The sequence below is a fragment of the Calidris pugnax genome, unplaced genomic scaffold (assembly GCF_001431845.1).
Source record: "Calidris pugnax isolate Ruff unplaced genomic scaffold, ASM143184v1 scaffold47, whole genome shotgun sequence".
Taxonomy (NCBI): Eukaryota; Metazoa; Chordata; class Aves; order Charadriiformes; family Scolopacidae; genus Calidris; species Calidris pugnax.
The window spans coordinates 495,638-516,045 of record NW_015090809.1 but is presented as its reverse complement, the minus strand read 5'-3'; the positions used below and the strand labels follow the sequence as shown (position 1 = coordinate 516,045).

Here is a 20,408-nt window from a genome sequence, read left to right as displayed (position 1 = left end):
ATTTTCCAGAGGAGAAAAAAAAAAAAAAGAAACAGCTTAGAAGATATTTTTAATTTTTTTATTTTAGGGTTCACAGATATGTAACTATTCTGGAATGACCAGTGGGGGGGGTTATATTTTTTTATTTCTTATTTTCATAGATAGCTTCCTGAAAAGTTACACCACTGCCGGATATGAGAAAGATCCTGCAAGAAACAATCGTAAACTGTTTTTTTGGCACCTTTTAGTTGTTTCTCCGAAGCAATAAAAAAAAAGAAACGTAAGGTAAGAGAAAAATAAAAGGGTGTTGTGTTCTTCAGGTACCAACAAGGTTAAACTGACTTGTGTATTATGTGAGTACATCGTGCAATAGAAGGACTGAGCTTGCTTTCAGGCACAGAAGTGTTTTGTAGGGGTGTACTCTGTGTGCAGTCTGGTTCGGTGGTTCCCAAACCGTGGTCCACAGAACACTGGTGGTCCAGGAGGCCGTGGCAAAGGGTTCACAGCTAATCCACAGAGCCATATTAAACACTGTTTTTCATAGTGTTTTCAATTAAAAGTTTGATGATAATGATGCTTGGGGGTCCGCAAGAAATTTTGAGGGTTGATAGCAATCCAAGAAAGTTTGGGAACCTCTGTTCTAGTTCCCAGTGTGTTCTCTAAAAAACGCATATCAATATTCACTCCTCTCTTCTTCACCCATCAGCTGAAGGCAAAGCCAAGACCTGTGTTTTAAAAGGTATCCTGTTGACTTTCAGGATTTCTTTCTTCATCTGCTTCCAAAAAAAAAAATAGTAATCTATTCTTAATGTTTAAATTGAAAGACTGGAAATATGAGATGTAATAGAAACTAAATATATAGATACCTCTTCCTTCCTCTTCAGGATGAGAATAAATGAGAATGCAAAATCAGACCCAGGAATTTTTTTTTAGTTCAGACACCTTTGAAACACATGTAGGAACGCTTATAAACAAGCAGAAACATATTCCAGTCAGGGAGCATAACAGCTGTGAGCTACAGTTCAGTAGATTTACTCAGAGATTAACCAGAGAGAGGTTGCTTATATTTTATTTTTAAGCTCAACGTATTCCACATGTATCCAGAGTAGGTGAGCCATTTTATGATGGCTACTTGTGTCTGTGACCTGTCCGTGACTTTTCACATGGCACTTCCCTGCATCAATTTTGTAAAACTAAACAATATCTTGTCTTTATCCACGTTTCAGTCCCCCTCTTTCCCATTACATCTTTGATTAAGGGGATGTAATAGAAATCCCAGGAATAGAGGAAAACATCTTTCCTTCACCCACTTGAGGGCTATAGTAGTGGTGAAATTATCTCAAAGTCATGGGATAATACCAAATGGAAACCATATTGACTCTCTGAAGAGATTACTCTTCGGTTTCAATGCAGTTCTAAAATAAGAAGGGCTCAGAAATAAAATCTGGCTTGAAAATCAGATTCCTTTTGCAAGTTAAGTTGTCCTGCTAAGAACTAAGTTTTTTGACTTTAGGGTTTTTTAACTAGAGGATGTTCCAAAACTTGCCTTGAACTTCAGCATAATCATTACCTCAGCAATTCTGTAAAGTCCTAGGATCAGTAGAGTCTATCAGAAAATGCTGATGGGAGAGGAAGGGGAACCTCTGTGTTCAAAATATGTGTCTGCTGTACACAAAGCTTTCCATTAGTATGTCATCACTTGGAATCAGTTCTAAGCAAGATTTTGTCAGGCAGCTAAAAATGTTTAAGTAATGATTGCTGTGATACCTGGATGGAGAACAATAATCTCATTTTATGGAATTTTCTGAGATTTCAAAAATATTCTTGTTCTGCAATGAAGCAGAGTTTTCCCAGAAATGTTCACGGAATGGAGAAAGATTATAAATAGCAGAAGATTTGGAATTTGACCCAACTTTGAAGCAAATTTTTAAATTTTTTTCTGGTGAATATCCTGGTCACCTAGTTATTTGGACCATATATTCTCACTATCAATGTCTCAGAAGAAAAATTCTTGTTTGACTTCTTAATGTTTTCCATCATGTAAACCAGAATAATTCTGTCAAGGCTTTATTTTGGTGGAGAAGACACTTTTTTTATGCAACCCTTGGATTCATCCATTTTCCTCTTAGAAACGACTGCTTTGGTGTGAAAGGAGGCAGTTCTGATTTAATTCCAAAATGCAGAATAAATCTTTTCAAGAGTAACTGTCTGATCTAATAACTCCAGTAAGAGATCAACATCAATACTAACTGAAAAGAAGCCTTTTGTCTTTGGTGAAGCTGCTGAAGGTCACGTCTTGATTCTGCCCCTCTACTCTGCTCTTGTGAGGTCCCACCTGGAGTACTGTGTCCAGCTCTGGAGTCCTCAACAAAGGAAGGACATGGATCTGTTGGAACGGGTCCAGCGGAGGGCCATGAAGATGATCAGAGGGATGGAGCACCTCTCCTATAGGGTCAGGCTGATAGAGTTGGAGAAGCCTGGAGAAGAGAAGGCTCCAGGGGACCTTATAGCTGCCTTCCAGTATCTGAAGGGAGCTACAGGAGAGCTGGGGAGGGACTCTTTGTCAGAAAGTGTAGTGATAGGACGAGGGGTAATGGTTTTAAATTGAAAGAGGAGAGATTTAGATTAGACACTAGGAAGAAATTCTTTGCTGTGAGGGTGGTGAGACACTGGAACAGGTTGCCCAGGGAAGTTGTGGATGCCCTGTCCCTAGAAGTGTTCAAGGCCAGGCTGGATGAGGTTTTGAGCAACCTGGTCTGGTGGGAGGTGTCCCTGCCCAGGGCAGGGAACTCAATGATCTTTAAGGTCCCTTCCTTGGAACTCAGTGATCTTTAAGGTCCCTTCCAACTCTAACCATTCAATGATTTTATGATTCTTGCAGTCTGCCAGGCCATGAAAGAAGATTTGCTTGTAGTCTGCTGGTCTGAGTTACCGCCATTTTCTTAAGTTCATTTGCATTCTAACTGAGGGCTGTATTTTAAAAGTGCTCTAGCACCCAGCAGTGCAGTGCAGACAAATATTGGATCATTGCTTCCTAAAATGAGTGATTTCTGGTAGATAGGGTGAGAGGAGCCTATTTATCCATTGTTGGAGTTGTGGAGCAGCCCATACTTTACCCCTAATTTAGATTTTGTCTCTGTCCAAGTTTGAGACTGCTAACTAAGCACTAAACTTAGTACAGTCTGATGTGAAAATTATTGCAAGTTCCATAATTGCTGTAGTTTACTACATTCTAGCATGCACATATTCAGCAGCATATTTTCAGCATGTGCCCACAATCAGCTGAGAATCATATATGCTAAATACGTGTTTTGATCATTCAGCTGTGAGTGCAGGGTTAAAAACTTAAGTGTCTTGTAGTTATTAACACGGCATCTATTTTTATGGGTAACTAGATGAGAGTGTTACTATTCTACACATCATTCCGAAACTTCTAATATCAGCAGCTAGATGAAGAAGACTGCCAATGAATGTGAGCCGTTAGAAGTGTCATTTAACTTGAAGCATTAAACAGTAGAATATACACTGTTTATCCAGTAATTTGCCAAATCTTGGATCAACAATGACAGAGAAAAATACTACACGCTGCTGTTAAACAAAACAAATTCCTCATGTACTTACACTGCCTGTAGGCACCAGATTGATTATATGACACAATACAATATAGGTCAGTGGTAAAAAGAAATTAACCACGGCAGAGTTTGATTTTTTTTTTGCCAAACCTATCCTTTTCAAAAAGTCTTCTTTTGCATGGCCAAAAGAGAATAGATACATTTGGATGAGCAAACTAAAACGCAGACAACAGCACCCCAAGTAGGGCTGGATGAAGGCTTTTACAGACAAGTTTACTTCCTTTCTAATTTTGCATTTTATTCAACATACTCATTAGCAATTCTCAAAGAAAATAGTGCAGGCTCTTCTCTTTGGGTTTGATCCAACAGTAGTACAAGTCAGTGATAGTTTTCTTACTGTCTGGAGCAGATCTTTTCTCTATTTGCATTTTCAGTGTAACTAATTTGGGGCTTCTTGGTTTGCAACCTATAAGCAGGGATGAGTTTAATTTCTCTATCCATCTAATTTACTGTAGTGGTGCTGCATGTCAGAACTATCATAGAATCATAGAATCGTTATGGTTGGAAGAGACTTTTAAGATCATCAAGTCCAACTGTTAACCTAACATTGCCAAGCCCACCACTAAACCATGCCCCTCAGCACTACAACTACACATCTTTTAAATACCCCCAAGGAATGACAACTCAATCACTTCCCTGGGCATCCTATTCCAATGTTTGGTAACCCTTTCAGTGAAAACAATTTTCCTAATAGCCAATCTAAACCTCCTTGGGTGCAACTTGAGGCTGTTTCCCCTTGTCCTATCATTTGTTACTCGGAAGAAGAGACCAACCCCCACCTGGCTACAATCTCATTTCAAGTAGGTGTAGAGAGTAATAAGGTCTCCCTTCAGCCTCCTTTTCTCCAGACCGAACAACCCCAGTTTTCCCTCAACCACTTCTCATAGAACTTGTTCTCTAGACCCATCACCAACTTCATTGCCTTTCTCTGAACATGCTGCGTTGGTAACCCTTTCAGTGAAAACAATTTTCCTAATAGCCAATCTAAACCTCCTTGGGTGCAACTTGAGGCTGTTTCCCCTTGTCCTATCATTTGTTACTCGGAAGAAGAGACCAACCCCCACCTGGCTACAATCTCATTTCAAGTAGGTGTAGAGAGTAATAAGGTCTCCCTTCAGCCTCCTTTTCTCCAGACCGAACAACCCCAGTTTTCCCTCAACCACTTCTCATAGAACTTGTTCTCTAGACCCATCACCAACTTCATTGCCTTTCTCTGAACATGCTCCGGTCAACTTGAGGCTGTTTCCCCTTGTCCTATCATTTGTTACTCGGAAGAAGAGACCAACCCCCACCTGGCTACAATCTCATTTCAAGTAGGTGTAGAGAGTAATAAGGTCTCCCTTCAGCCTCCTTTTCTCCAGACCGAACAACCCCAGTTTTCCCTCAACCACTTCTCATAGAACTTGTTCTCTAGACCCATCACCAACTTCATTGCCTTTCTCTGAACATGCTGCGGTACCTCAATGTCCCTCCTGTAGTGAGGGGCCCAAAACCGAACACAGTATTTGAGGTGTGGCCTCACCAGTGCTGAGAACAAGGGGACAATCACTTCCCTACTCCTGCTGGTCACACTATTTCTGATACAGGCCAGGATGCTGTAGGCCACCTTGGCACCTGGGCACACTGCTGGCTCATACTTGACAAGCTATCGACCAATATCCCCAGGTCTTTTTCCACTGGGCAGCTTTCCAGCCACTCTTCCCCAAGCCTGTAGTGTTGCTATTGACCAGTGAAATCAGATTGTACAAGTAGGAAAAACACCACAGAAAAGCAAGGCTGGCAGGAACCTCAGGAGTGTCTCCAGCCTGTCCCTCAACGCTAACATAGGTTAGTAACGCAGATATCCTTCACAACAGCTTTTTATTTATCCTGTTCTTAAAGATCTTCAGGGGTGGGTATTCCACAGTATATTCCAGTGCCTCAGGACCCCTTTTAGTACACATTTTACTAATACGAACCTGAAATTGTCTTTCTGAACACAAATTCACTGCTTCTTTCTCTACAGATGATAAGAATCAATTGTTCTCTTCTTCTAGCCTCAACCTTTAAATATTTAAAGACTTCCACCCCTTTCTAGATGTGTTATGTCAGTCCTTGCAGAGCAGTTTCAGGAGCTGCCATCATTCCCCCAGCTCTCCTCTGGATCTCCCACGGGATCAGCCAGTGCCTTGTGGTGTGGTGCTGGAGATGAGATATGGAGCTCCAGCTGAGGCCTTGCCTGCTGGGGCCTAGAGGAGAAGCAGCACTTCATATGTCTTGCATGCTACACTCCTGTTTACTCATGCCAACATGATGTTTTCACAGCAGCAGGACATTTTTGACTCTTACTCCATTTGCAGTTGTCTTCTGTGCAGCTGCTATCACACCAGATGTTTCCCATCTTGCATTTGTGCAGCTGATTATTCCCACATACAGATCCCCACGTATTTGCTTTTCTGATTTGCTTCCTCTATCTTTATTTTTTTTCCAGACCATTTCTCCATGATAGTTTTCAATTTTGACCCAAACTTTCTCCACCTTCCTTACAGTCCCTCCCAGCCTGACACAATTTGTAAATTCAATGTGCACAGCTTGTTACCTTGGTCAAGTCAAGAGTGTAATACTGCCTGGTACCAGAACCAGCACAGATTACAAAGGAAACACAGTTATTACATCCTTCCACCTTTTTAACTACCCTCCAAGTACAATTTCCAGATAGTATATACCCATTTTGTTAGCTTTTCCTTAGTTTCTCTATAAGAATGTCTTATAAAGAGGTGTCAAAAGCTTCACTTAAGTCCAAGATATATGGTATAAACTGCTGCTTCTCTGCCTCTGAGGTGCTGGGTGGCAAAAGAAGGAAATTAGATTGTTTTAATATGATTTGTTCTTGACAGATCCTTGTTGACTGTTACTCATCTCCTTGTTCTCAGTTATGAGCTTACAAATGGGGTTTTGTTCCCATATTTTTTCATTTACTGAAGTTAAGATGATTGGTCCTATAATTCCTTTCTTTTATTCTTTTAGACAAAGGAAAGACATTTGTCTTTTCAATTCTCCTTAATTAGAGTTCCCCACAACTTTTCAGCACTAACGGCTGTCAGTACTAATGGCTCTAAAACAACTTCATTAAATGTTCTGAGATGAGGGACAGCTAACAGGAAAGCACTCAACCTGGACAATCCAAAGCTGAGATGGTATTCCTCTGTCGATGATAGTAGCTCTCTAACCATCTGCTTGCTCACCATTGACCTTTTTAGTGAAGGCTGAAGCACGAACTGCTTGGCTTTCTTGACATTATCCTTGGCTTACACTCTCCTCAGGGGTCCACTCAACTGAGTAGTGGACCAGTATTTCTTTTTCATCTTCTACTCACTGATAAAGTACCAACTCAATGATTACAACGTGTCCTGTTATCAAAAAAACCCAGATATAGTCATCCATGATCATGAGGTTCCTCTTATAGCACCTGTGCTCAGAAGTGCTCCTGAGTGATGAACCCGGTGCAGGTCTAATATCTGTTAGTTTCTGATCGTATCTGATAAAGTTTTCTGACAGTCACGTTGGGTAATGTTCTCCTTACAATGTGTATTTGCTTCCCATTTCCTCTCTAAAATCTTTTTTTTTTCCTACTTCAGTCTAATTAAAATGGCCTTGATTTTGCTTTATCCAGATGGAGCTTGAGCAGGAGTTACATGTGATTTCGGCAAATTCTTCCTAGACTGCTCATGATGTCTATGTCTGATTACACGTGGTTGGGACAGAGAACATTGCAGATTTCAAAGCCGAGAATGTGTAGTGCTATGACATAATCGCTTATTTACAGATTCTTCTCTTATTCAGCATTTTTCATCTCTAGAGTCCCACTAAGATTTTAGGGTTGGAGGTGCCAGGATTTTGGCCATCAGTCTGGAATCACTCTGTCAACTGCTTTGTTTTCTGTTGCTCATGTGGGTTTGTCAAATTTTCTTTTAGAACGGGCTGTACGTGAGCCAGATTTATTTCACACTTGCCTTTTTGCAGCTCCTTGCTGTCACTATTTATATACTTTTGAAAGCATGTCTATTAAACAGAGCTATTTGCTATGCCTCTGCTTTTGACATTTTTTCAAGCATTTTTCCAATTTCATGGTTATTTTCTAAAGACTTGGTGGTAATTTCCACAGTGGTTTTGGTAATGAGGCTTCCAACAATTTACAGGGTTTTTTTTTACTTAATTTACCCCCTAAACATATTCAATTAACTACTGGCAACCATTAACAATAGTCAGTGTTTCTCTTCCAAAACGAGCATGTTTTGTTTCTGTTGTGTTTTTGACTGTCTTCTGGCAGCCTATCCCTTCATGGAGCTTTCTGGGACAACTCCTGTCAAGTTAGTAAGTTAACTGTGACCTTTGGGAGGATTTTTAGAAATGCCCACATAAAGACGACATTTTTTGGTCTCTCCCCTGTAAAACTAGATTTGTTTTACAAATCTTTCTTACTAACTCAGGCCTACCAAACAATCTGCATCTCATTCTAACAGAAAATTAAGGGGAAATTAAGTTTTGCTCCCCAAGCACCGCGGCCTGGTTTTGTCAGGGTTTAATCAGAACACGGTGCTGAGCACTCTTTTAAAGAAGGCACGAGAGCGTGGCTTGAGAAATACAGAGTGCAGAAAGCATGAGGGGTTAGTTCCCAGATACACTGTACCATTGAGAACAGGCTGTGCAGCGTCACAGCCGGCTGTGTTTTCACAATGCTACTGCTAATACTGTCAAAGTAGGATGTGGGAAGCAAGAGCTGGAGCAGAGAGATCCTCTCCTGCCTGTGTTCTCTTCTGGACTTACTGGTGTCCCGTTGTGGGGACTTAATGATTCCCTGCTGAACGTTTGGTGCTTTTTCTTTTCAGCGATGACTGGTTGTTGGATATGTTGTAATTTGGGAAAGCTCAGACGGAGCCGTCTCGCAGCATAATGAGCTTTTGAAAAGTTCTTTGCAACCCCTTGTTGGAAAGCATAGACTCCCGAAGGCATCTCAGAGGAACTGAGTCCTAAGGTGTGCTAACACCTTTAAAATAAATGGGGCTATGAGAAACCCGATGTTGTTCTTTATTCTATTCTAATAGTTCAGCTGCCTCAATCTATTAACAATAACAGTTCTTACCTGTCGGATTTTCCAGTGCATTATGCTCTCTTTTTTTTAAGGTCATTTCACAGGGAAAAGTAAAAACAATATTTAGGAAAAAGGGAAGGGAAGCTGCAGTATATGGGCACATATTTTTCTTTTTTTATGTTTGCTTTTGATAGTGCTCCTGCACTGCTCTATGACCTGTTAAAGGTTTCTGAGACACCAATGTGGTGCTCAGCAAGGGAAACATCCTCTACCAATATAAGAAATAGAATTTATACTTCCCACATCATAAAAAGAAAAAAAAAAGCCAGCAGAAAACAAACCTCCACTCTGAACCTGTCAGAGAAATGGAGGACAGTACTACCACATTTTTAAAGTAATTTAGTTTTCAACATACAAGGTTGAAAAACAACCTGTTGTTGATACAACAGCGGGGTAGGTTGTTACCAAACCATTTTAGTCACTAGGATTTTCATGTGTGTGGATTGTATAGGCTTGAGCTTTTAGTGGATAAGAATGGTTATTCTCCTTGGCTATCAATAGAGGATGGTTATTCTCCTTGGCTACCAATAGAACATCCTTCCAACCTAAATTATTCTATGATTCTGTGATTATGTTTGACTTTGCTGTGGTTCCAATTTCACAAATACCCTCTCATCCCTACTACCATGCTCATGAATATTGAGAAGTCATCACCTTGCAGAATCAGACCTTCTCAGTGGACTCTCTGCTGGGTCAGTATTTTAATTAACTCATTTCAATCATTTCAGTGGCCTGACGTAAAAATACTGTGTTGAAGAACATTTCTTTACAAATAAATCTGCACTTCCATTTGCATGAAGTCATCTTTTCCTGTATTATCTTCTGTCACTTCTAACCTAGATAACAAAGCCCTGAGGGCAATGGTCATGTCTGTATTCTTTTATAAATCACTGTGCACACCTGTGCTTTGCTGTAGAAACACGTTAAAAAATAACACCTTTTAAAGAGTTCACTGAATTATGAGTAGTTGTAAGCTCTAAGCTCCTATACCTGGGCATGCCAGAGTGTCTGAGGGTGGGTGTCTGTGGGTGTGAATGTCTGTGTATGTTCCAGATGCAATTTCAGCTCTTGCTTCAGAATTTCTTGAGGCGGTTCAGTTAAATCATGAATGTTACCTCAATATATTGTGCAGAGCCTATTAGTGGGCCAGTACCCACTTTGCCATAATTATTCAATTACAGATATACTAAGTGATACACACCTGAAATTAGTGTTACACACAAATCTTTGTGTCTGTGCACAAAGGTAGTCCTTGCAAAAGGTAGTCCTTGCCTTAAGAAGCTGAGTCTTTCAGCTGGAATTGGGCAACAGAAGAGAGATGCTATTACCTCTCCTTCACAGGGGGACAAGGAGATCAAGACATTTATCCATAGGGCAGAAGGACCTATAAAAGAACAAGCTCTTCTCTTGTTGGATTCTCTTTTGAGGGAGGCCACAGAGAAATTTAGCTGTAGACATCTTAAGTGACATCTAAAGCACCCTGTTTTCAAGGAGGATGTCCCTGCAGCTGCATGGTGGGACAGGAGAGCTCCAAGAAAGAAGCAGCAGCTCCTAAGACTGGGATTTCTTTGGTTGGTTCTTCCAGCCATGGTTCTTCCCCATACTGTTCTAGCATAGTATTGAACTGATACTGAACTGGCTACTGCCAGAGCCATAAAGGGATTTGGATGCAGCAATGCTCAGCATCACCACGCCTGCCAGAGAAGTCCACAGTGCTTAGAGACCACTCCTAACATTCTGCCCTCACACGTCCTCACATGCCATACCTGCATTAGCATTAGATCCACATTCTTCCTTTGCTTTTAATTTGAAAAAAATAACTAATTTAAGTGTCATGCCAGAGCTTTTGCTGAGATTGCATTTGCTTCTGTTTCAGAGAGTTGCTAAAAGTTTTCATGTCCCCATTTGGAGCTGATGACATTTCTTGACTCCTAGTAAAACGTGCAACTTTAAGCATGATCTTAAAAGCTGGCTTCCTCTATTTACCAGCATAGACATTTTTCTTGTACTCACTTCTTATGTTAGCCAACACAATTCTTTGATATACATATGTATTAATCTAGAAACCCCCTTTTGGAAACACATACAAAGCAAGAGCAGTAAAAATCAAGCCTAGCCCAAGACATTTTGCAGGTATGAGGCACTGCATTCAGATTAGATGCATGTGTTTACAGTATACAAAATTAATTAAATCTATAGGGCAAGAGCTGGACACTTACAGCTAAATCTGCAAAGGGATTTTGGCTCTAAAGCCTGTCTTTTAGATCTTCTGCCACCAAGTATTTTCCATGTAGCCAGGATAGGAATCCAGCCTTACCAAGCACTGAGAGAGTTAGACACCATAAAAGCAAGACTTCCAGAAGCTATCAAACTGCATGGGGAAGCCCCAAAACTGGGAGTAGAAAATGCAAAGAAAGGGGAGAGTCTAAATTTATCCCATCAGAGAGTTAAGCCAGATTTCCCTGCACAGCAAGCCTTTCCAAATATGCTGGCAGCAGTCATCTAAGTGTAATTGCTGAGGGTATATAGTGGTTTTAGTAAAAGAGACCCCACCCTTAAAATATTCTACTATCAGTCCATTATCCTGTTTTATATTCTGACTGGGGAAAACAGATTTCATTACATTAAAAGCCAGAAGATTACTTTGTTTCACTCATTAGGTTAAAGATATTTTAATGAACACAATATAACTTCTTCTAGTGTATTTTTCTATTTTTTTTGGAGTATAATTTAATTTGATTCTATCAAGTACAGAGTTAGGATGATTTTATATAAAATAAAGCACTAATTCTGCTTAGTCATGACATTTGTAAAATAAGGTTTACAAAGAGCAGCAGTATCTTTAATTAAACTGAATCACATTCATTAGGCATCTTAGTTGGTCTAGGCAGGATCTAATAAATAAATATTTTTTTAATTATTTGTCAGATTTCTGATTTAAATCCACAGAAATATCATAAAATGATATAATGATCTGTTACATTGTATTTTTCACTGCAACAGCAATGAGAGTATTAAGTCAAATAACTATGAAATAAGGACATCTAGAAATACCTCAATCTACACACCCTTTTGTGGTAATAGCAATGAATATAGAGGAAGTACTGCCCAGCCTCAGAAACAGTGACAGCCAGGCTAGGGGCTTAGAAAAGCATTTTAGACTGCTGGTGATGTAGAAACAGCTCCTGTGTGCCTGGGATAGCACTTTCCAGGCACAGAAATTGTTATGCTTTCATCTTGTCCAGTGACTCTGCTCCTCAAGGTGGCCTCGAGATATTCTTCAAAATGGCATAGGCATAGACAAAAGATTATTTTCTATACTTGACAAAAAAGGAAAAATAATTTGTATCAAATGGTGTACGAGAATGTAGCCTTTTCTGCAAAATTCTGCACATGGACATAGCAGGGAGGTTCTTGTTGCATTCGCTGGGAGTTGCTGTTGGGTTGTCTCCTGGAGGCTAATTCTGAACATTTTCACTAATATTGTCCTACAGATCTATTGCTCACATACATTCCCGGCACGGTTTCTGGTGACTGGAAGGACACCTTAGGGGATCAACTTGATATGTTAAATTTCACAAGCAAATCTATCAGGTGAGCACTATCCCTGGTGACTCACCAATCATCCATTAGGTGTGAGGACTTTAATATGTTCCTCTGACAAGGTAGGATTTGACAGGTGAGACACTTGATGTGGCTGTTGAGGATGTTTCCACTCCCTGGCTATCTCCCATGGTAGCAGAAGGACTGTGCATCATTGGCTTTAACTTACAGTCCAGCCCAAACCAGCCCTTCCTTGACAACTGCAGAGGAGAGGCTGGGTTTTCAGATCATTGGTGTGAGCCTGCATTGTGCTCTCCTAACTCCACTGCAGAGATCCCATCTTCCAGACAGAGGGCAAACAGCTGGGCAGTAACCCCACAAGTCACTGGTGTGCTCTATCCGAGCTCAGACTTTGTGGAAAGCAAATGAGAAAGTTCTGGTGAAAGGGCTGGGTTGAAAGTTGCTTTCCAATTTGCTTAAATATCTTCCAAATGCTCTTGCACTGTTTGTATGGCTGCATTCAAACACATTTCTAACGCATTTCACTTGCCTTACAGTCTTTCTGGGAGGAGAGCTAGGTTCAAGTAATGTTTGCCCCTCTTGGTGTTTAAAGGGTCTTTGCCTGGTAGTCAAGTTTGTAACCCCAGTGAACAAGACACGGCACGAATCACACATATGAAAGAGATTTAAAAGAGTAAAGAGCTCAGAGGGGTTTGGATAAATACACAAAGTTTAGATTCTGGTCCAAACCTCTCTGGTTTGCAAAATGAGTCTGGAAGCGTCACAAAAGCAAAGTCTTTTTTTTCAGCTCTGGAGTTTCTGGTCCTGATAGGAGCTGGGAAGTGACAAGATTCACATAAACAATGAAGAATTATATGAATCCTCTCAGGACTTATGAAAGATACCGAATCAATGTTTAATCTGAACCTGTTCAGCTAACCCTACCAGTCAGGTTGTCTTACCTAGTAGACTGGTGGTAGTTATTTATTTGAGTTGTGCTAAGCTTGTGTTTTGCCAGGTACTAAGCAAGCTCACCCTAAAATGCTGCTCCACACCTGCAAGAGTTTGATGAAAGGGTGGACACCAGCCCTGTGAGTTAGCTGCCCTTTCAGCTGAAAAAACCTAAGTGTTATGAGGATGAAAAGATCAAATTTCTAGCCCACAAAGAGCTTCCATTGTTTTTAAGTGCAATACCCTAGAGCTGAAGGATGAGTTTAAAACAAAGATCAGAAGCAAAATCTGTAGGTTTTTAAGGTATTCCAGCTTCAAATCAGGGTCCAGGCTGCCAGGAGGGACAAGTCCCTTTCTGCAGTATGAGTAGGAGAGCATTTAAATAGATAAATTGGTATTAACACCAGTCTTTGAGATACTGCTTACGTAAAATTACATTTTAGAAAGGCTAGCAAGGCTAGCTTTACGTTTAAAAAGGCTGCAAATCCACCATTAAAATGTGATATGGGTCTCATTAAATAATCTCTTTAGCCCCCTGCTTTGTAGCAGCCCATTTCCAGATCTGAACTTTGAAGCTGACCCCTGTCTTCGCGATGGGCCAAACCAAAAGCCAGATCTGAACACCACTGAACTCTGGGAAAGTTCAAATCTATCGTTTGTGGTTCAGGTTGAGCTCTAATTAAAACAGACCAGTTAGAAAGGCAAATGTCTTGAAACCAAAACAAAACAACCGTTTCACGTGAAAAGTCTTGGATTAGGCTATATGGTACCAAGTAGTGTTTTTGTCTGTCACATGATGTCATGTTCCTCTGGCTAACACAAGCTGACAACATGCACATGCTGCTATATGTGATATTCCATGCAGACACTTTGAATTTAATTTTGAGCAGGACACGCTATTCACAGAAACATTTCATGCTGTGCAAAAACCCATCAGCAATCTTACTGTCACTCAGATTTGAGGGTACTCTGCTGCCTTTCAGATTTTCTATGCCCATCCCTAGTAGCACCGTAGTCCAGGATCTTTTGAAAATCAGTGTCTTGCCTTCTTTGAGCAAAGCTTATGCCTCATTATGTCAGCAGTATGTGGAATATTTCCACTAATCCCTGAAAACAAACAAGAAATTGGTGCTGCAGAAACTTCTGTTGTGTAAGAGGGCAGGGAAATCCAGGCTAACTCTCCTGCTAAGAGCTTCTGTTTATACTGTAGTTAATACTACAGTGTCTGTAATAAAGCAACATGGTTGATCAATGGACAAGAGCAAAGCAAACAAAAGGGAAGGGAACCTGGTTTCAGCATTACCAAACTGCCAAACTGAAAGAAAATGGGACACAGCAAGGAGAAAAAGAAAAAGAAAGAGGGGAAAAGTGTTCAAGCCCCACTGCTGGTGTCAGGATGTCACTGTGCACCAATAGTTAGAAAAAGAGGGCCCTGGACAGGAAGATTTACTCAAAGAATCACAGCACACATATAGCAATCACAGAGTAAGTAACTAGCAGTCACTCTCCCTGTGGGCTTTATTCTCTCTCTTACATGTTACGTGTGAGTACTGAATGTGTAAGTACTTTCTCTTTGCTAAATTTGAGTTTAGGCTCTTTGTGGGCAACTATCTGAAGTTTCCAAACCTCCATCTTCTGCAAACTCATCTAATAATCTTACCAGGCCTGTTCTATTTTTCAGTATGGTCTTTTTTCAGTCCTGGACTCACTTTCTAGAAGAACCAACCCCTCTACAGCATTTCTGTCCTTTGCTTCCTGTTGGATAAGAAGGCCTTAAACCATTCTTGTTTGAGGATCCCAGAGTACTTCACAAATGTTTAAGTGAAGGTTAGTCCACATTAACTAAGCCTTTCAATTCCCCACTGAAATTAGTCATCTTTATTCTCCAGACAGCAAGGTATGAAGTCACAAGGTCACAAGAAAAGTATATGGCACAGCTGCGAACAGAATCCAAGTGCATTATCTCCTGGTCCATGCTTTAACCATAAAATGATAGTTCTCACATTGAAGTAGGAGCCATGGGGTATGTGAAAAATGATAGTAAGGGAATTGTATTGAGCTTTTTGAGGTAATGCCTTCCTCTCGACTTGGACGGAGAGAACGAAAAATTATTTAATCCATTCAGAATGAGTACTTCTTGGGTTAAAAAATATGCAAATATTTTCACTCTTTGCTCAGAGGAAATTTTTAGTTCAGATGTTTCTTTACTGGTCAAGTTATAATTAGAAGAACAACCTTTCTAATTAATCGTTCTCTAGCAATATGTTAATTTCTATTTGCAGCATCCTTTAAAACATACCCCAAAAAAAAGTGGCAAAAGACACATTGATGCAAAGAAACGACAATATTTTCTTCTGCATCAGTTTTATACTGTTCATGAAAGAGGCCTGCCAGGAACCTACATATTACTTTAGAATATCCTTTAAAGCAAGAAGTAGAGTACGATGGGAAAAGAAACCTGCTTGTGACCTAGACATGATAATGTATTGATTTACAGCAAATCTACTTGAAAGAATCGCATGGTCCTGTGACATTCTGAAAAATATGGCAGAAAATATATGCTTATCTACTTGTGCTAATCTTTCTCTGAGTATGGAGTACCACAAGTGCTTAGGAATGAGAAGCAGCTAGAGAATGAAAACCGCTTCACTGTTTAGGAAAGTTCACCACTTTTGCTACGCAGTTAATAAAATACCCCATGTGTTTTCTCCTGGGACACTGGAATTGGCAGTTTTCCAAAATACTGACTTAGACATCTAGACTGTCCTTCAGACCTCAACCTTCTCCCAGCGACCTACCATTAAGCCATCTAGCCAGAACTAGCCCAACTCAATGAAAGAGCAACGCACAGATGCTCTGTGCTGACCACTTCTGATTTTGGAGCTGGCTCACTGCCATTCACCATTACCAATTTTTCCTGCTCCTGGCCCACCTCTTTTTCTTGCCTTCTCCCTTTACATGCATTTGTAGATCTGCTGTGCTCTTTCCCACTTCCTCCTGTCCCTGGCCAGGCAGTTGAAAGCCTTCCATCACAGAGATTGAAAACATACTCCATATTAAATGTAACAGAATAGTATGACCAGGAGGTCCATGTTTCAAACACATTCAGTTCAATCACAGCTGAGAATAAACAGCAGGGGAAGCAACTTGATGGGTTGCTGGAGGCTGTGGCTACCCTTTCTTGTGGAACAAGTCTCTGTCACTTGCTAAATAGGTGCACCATCTGGTGGCAATTTTGGACTCCCACTTGTTCTTAAATTTCCAAATAGCAGTGGTGGAGTTACGCCTGCGGTTGCAGCATCTTTTTTCTGCCAGTCTGAAAGTCATCAGCTAAGACAACTTCTCATGTCTGCTATGTAGACAAGCAGGTATATTAGAGGACTACATGCTCCTCTAAGGAACATACATGGAGAAGAGGAAAAAATTCACTGACAAGTCAAAATTAGACATTAACAGGCTTGATACCTAACTAGGGAGTCTACACTCCCAGGAGAGTCAACAGGGACGTCCAGACAGTCATGCAGTCAAATTAAGATCCAAATCGCCCTCTGGAAGTGCTTCTCTGTTCTTTGACCATACAAGGAATACAGGCTGACTAGGTTCCTATCTTAGACATCTTGTGCAAATGCCTGGAGCTATGTGGTATGAAACTGGGCCAAAGGAAAGAAGTGAGGAAGGGGCTCCGCATTTTTCTGCCTTTGTTGCCTGAAGCCCTTTAGTTCAGCAACAGAGACAGAAACTACTGCTACGTCTTGTGCCACTCCCTTAGGAACGGCAAAGTTGCATTGACCATGTCAGATGGGACATGGCATGGACACCTCTTCTGAACAGGATGGGTGGAGGCCGAATCAGACAAAAAAACAAGTTTCCATGTTGTCCTGAAGAACTTAATGAACAGATAGAAATAAATCATGATCCATGAGTAAACTTTGTTCGTTTTAGCAACTTAATTAGAGCCTTCCAGTCTACAGCAATTCAATCCGTGTCTGTTGAGCTTCTATCTAGAGATAGAAGTGTGTTGTCCCAGTGCACCAGGGAGCTTTCTGGGGTGAGAGCAACCTACTTAAAGACTCCCTAGAAGTGTGTTGTCCCAGTGCACCAGGGAGGTTTCTGGGGTGAGAGCAACCTCCTCAGCCATCCAAGCCCACTTTTTACGCTGACACTGGTTAAGTCTTGGGAAATCATCTTTCTTTCACAGTCCCAGAAATCAGAGTTTGAACCTCTGCAGTGGAGAGAACATAGATTGCGACAGATTACATTTGTGGATAAAAGTTTTCTGCTAGATCCACTTAAATCCTAAGGCCAAATCTGATCAAAATTGGATAGGCATGACACTTTTTACTAGCTGAAGGCCCCATTGTCAGCTTGATCTTGCAGGCTGGCTTTCACTAGAACTTTTGTATTCTGAAGACCACTTGGACATGCATTTAAAGTGAAACACTTTCAAACCTTCTTTTACTTTAATCAGACTTAAAGTTAAGCACATATTGGGTAAGCAGAGTATGACTAAAGTTATTAGCCAATTTGAATCTTGAGAGAATAGCTACCTTAGCACTACAATGCTAGATTCATTTTTTCAAGTATCCAAAGACAGATAATATAGTCCTCTTGCTTGCTTGCTTGTTTTCATTTCATTTACTTCACAGTTATGGACATGCAATACGTCAGCAAGAAATAAACTACAGTCACGGGTAGTTTAATCCAATGCTACAAGGTCATGCATGATACTCAAGAAGGAAATTTTATCAATTAGATGATAAGATATTTGTCAGACATTATATTTTGGAATACGCCAGTCACTTCCTTAGAAAAAGAAATTGCTTGTGAGTAGAGTCAGGACAGCAAACTGCCCGGATCCGCGATCTAAGCCTGAACGCTAAAACATTTGTTTGCAAACCAAAATGTACACATCAACAAATGCTGTGTTTTTTGTAATGTTTGTAAATGCCCCTCTGTGCATTTCAAGCTTTCCAATTTAGAAACAGATGGTTTACCAAACAGAACATATTCCAAAAAAACAGAGGAGAAAAGGGAGGGATGCTGCTACACATGTAACTCTGAAGTCTAATGTTATGTTTAGTGTGTCCTGCCTGATGTAGAGGTTGAACTAGATGACCAAACCTATCATCTGTAATTCTAGGGAAGAGATTTTAACAACATAGTTAACCGCAGTTGCAAAGCCGAAGGAATCTCCAAAGTCATTAGAACTCCAAGTTAATACAGGAGTGCATAGCAGCAGGTTAGCTGCTGTCCTACGCTACCTCTCATCTTCTGTAAAGAACTTTTCCTTGCCGTGGCAAGATTTGGCAGTGCTTGACTGTTTGCAAAGCTGCTCTGTACTTTAAAATTCCAATGTTGTATAGCTAATTTCCATTTAACTAATTAGGTTTTAGCTGAGTCCCTGCTAGGAAACTCAGCTCCAATTTAAACCTCTGCTTGTACCCAAAAACCCAGGAGTCTTTTAGTGGCCGTAAAATCCCAGCTCTAGTGAAAGCAGTGGTAAAATTTCTATTGACAGCAATGGGACCAGAATTTAGTCCCTCATATTTTGGATTAAGCCCAGCACCACTGTATTTAATTTTAAATGTTATTTGCCTTCCTGTTCTAAGCATGCATTACGTTGTAAGTTGTTGACCAGTAGCACTGGAACACTGGAAGTAACTAATGGAGTCAGCATGCTATGGATCATTTGTAGCCAGCAATTTTATTCCAAACTGACATGAAAAAATGACATTAAAGGAACATTAAGGTTCCAAGTGAGGCACTTGGAAGTAAGGACATGCCAAACTTAATGTTGCTATGCAAAGTTAGCCCTGTTGTGTCCAAATTATGGTACAGTATTCAATTAAATAATAGCCTAGAATTTGCATGTTATCTTTTCCACAGGACCTCTGACTCACTCATCCCAAGGCAGAGCAGTAAAGTAACATGGAAAATTTTATCCTGAGTAACTAAAGACAAAGCTAAAAGCAAGAGAAAAGGAGGAATTTTGTTCTGGACAATGCTGAGCAGGAGATGAAGGGGTCATTACAGGATCTGCCTGTAAAACCACATTATACATAACAGCACCCTTTTCCACTACAGCTAATTACATATTTATTAGGATGATCGTGTAATGCCAAAAAACATACGTACCCACCCCTTTTAAAAAAAAAAATTTTTTTCCATACTGACACTTAAATGGAGCTAGCTCATTTAATAAAAAACAGGTGCCTTTAGCTTTGAACCCTTGAAACAAAGTATTCAACTGCATCCCCACTTCAGTCTGTTGTTTTCTGAGACCATAATGGCCTTTGTTAACGTGAGGTGTGAGGTCACAGGAAGGCAGCGTGTCGTGCTACACGATGTACCCAATCAAGCTGTGTGATGTGTTGTGGTGGAACCATATAGCTTTAGAATACAAACAGAAGCATGAGAGAGCAGAGCTCACAAGATATAGAGACCTGCGTCTCCCCAGTTACAGTTTCCTGCACCTATTGACATCAATGCACTCAACCAACTTAAAATTAAGTGCACTTAAAATTAAGTGCACTGGCAAACCAAAATGGAGCTGTGCAGAATCAAGTATTTCAGTGCATTTTAGGTTGAAAGTATCTACAGTAAACATCTGTTACAAGAAAATCTTCATTTTTAGATGAAAAAATGGAATGACACATAAGTTTAAAAAGTTAGCACTTCCCTCAGGATGGAAATTCCAAATTTCATTCAGGTCAACATCTACAATTTCTCGTCCAGCTGCAAGCCACACAGAGTTCATGAAGCAATTGCATTAACATATTAGTGCTATGTTCAGAATAAGGGTGTCTGCGTTTTAAAGCAAGCATGCTGCCAAAGAGGTAAATATTTAAATGGCAACAACATTTTGATTTAAGAAAATTATACTTTTCTTCGAAATCATGACCCTTGGAGGAGAAAAATACAACAAAACAACCACAGTTAAGCTGCACTTGAACTAGACAGTGGTACCTTACAAAAAGACCAGGGAGTAGAGAATACAAATTGGGGAATATAAAAATATGCCTATTCATGGTTGGAAATGATTGTACATGCTAAAGATTATATATTCTAGACATTTCTTTTATAGGGACACAAATAAAAAGAGATAGAGATGATAAAAATAATGTAGCAAAGCAGTCAAGCAAAATTTATTACTGCCAACTCATAATTTACAA

General features: G+C 40.2%; 1 protein-coding gene across 3 annotated transcripts in view; it reads right to left on the bottom strand.

The window, feature by feature from the left end:
* WNT7B (wingless-type MMTV integration site family member 7B) overlaps positions 1-20,408 on the bottom strand; it is a 115,442-nt gene that overhangs the window by 16,401 nt on the left and 78,633 nt on the right. The window lies entirely within an intron of this gene.